Here is an 835-nt window from a genome sequence, read left to right as displayed (position 1 = left end):
CCAGTCCTCCGGAGCAGGGGCGGCGCGGCGGGTCACTCGGGCTGCTCCGGCTGCTCCATCTTCACCTTGGGCGGTCTCAGGAAGGTTCGGTTTTTCTTCTCTTTCTTGCTCTTAGTAGTTGCCTGGAAGTTCCGCCAGCTGTCCACACGGCCGTCTCGACCCTCCTCGAAGTTTTTCTGCCATTCCCGCTCTCGCTTGGCCTTCTCCTGAGCTTCAATCTCTTCCCTCTGCCGCTTCCTTTCGTGCATCTCTTTGGCCTCCCTCTCTTTTCTCTTAGTCTCCAGCTCGGCAGTTTCATGGTCTGCTTATACACTGCTTGCTTGAACAGCTCAGGGTCGTCCTCCTCCACGCTCGTAGACTTTCCTTCCTTCTTCAGCTGTTTTTTCCGCTCCTTCACAGTGTGCTCCACGTATTCTTTTCCTGCCTGAATTACATCCAGGGCCCTCTTCTTTTGCTCCTGATCCAGTAGCAACTTGTAAGCTTTGTCCACAGCTTCGAAAGCCTCTGTGCCCTGTCGGCATCATCCTGGTTCTTGTCCGGGTGCACCCAGTATGGACAGCGGCCGAAACCGCTTCTTTATCTCTTCATCGGTCACTTCAGGGTCTATCTGAAGAACCTCGAATGGGTTCAAGTTAAAGTAAGAGCAACCAGGACGGGTCAATCGTTCAATCTGATTTTTGGACGTTAGAACTGAATCTCCTCTATTTGTTTTACCTCGCTGCCGAAGGTCATGAACGCCTCCTCCGTTCTGCCTCCGCCGCCCCGCTCTCGCCCGATGTCGCCATTTCCCCCTGTCTCTCTGTCTTTCTGGCACTCCTGCATCCTAGAGCAAAAC

General features: G+C 53.9%; 1 pseudogene; it reads right to left on the bottom strand.

Annotated features, from left to right (window-relative positions):
- Positions 1-32: 32 nt before the first annotated feature.
- Positions 33-822, bottom strand: LOC102491320 (dnaJ homolog subfamily C member 8 pseudogene; annotated as a pseudogene).
- Between the last annotated feature and the right edge of the window lie 13 nt (positions 823-835).

This window comes from Tupaia chinensis, unplaced genomic scaffold (assembly GCF_000334495.1).
Source record: "Tupaia chinensis unplaced genomic scaffold, TupChi_1.0 Scaffold146140_1, whole genome shotgun sequence".
Classification (NCBI taxonomy): Eukaryota; Metazoa; Chordata; class Mammalia; order Scandentia; family Tupaiidae; genus Tupaia; species Tupaia belangeri.
The sequence above is the reverse complement of the archived record's forward strand: the minus strand, read 5'-3'. Positions and strand labels throughout refer to the sequence as shown.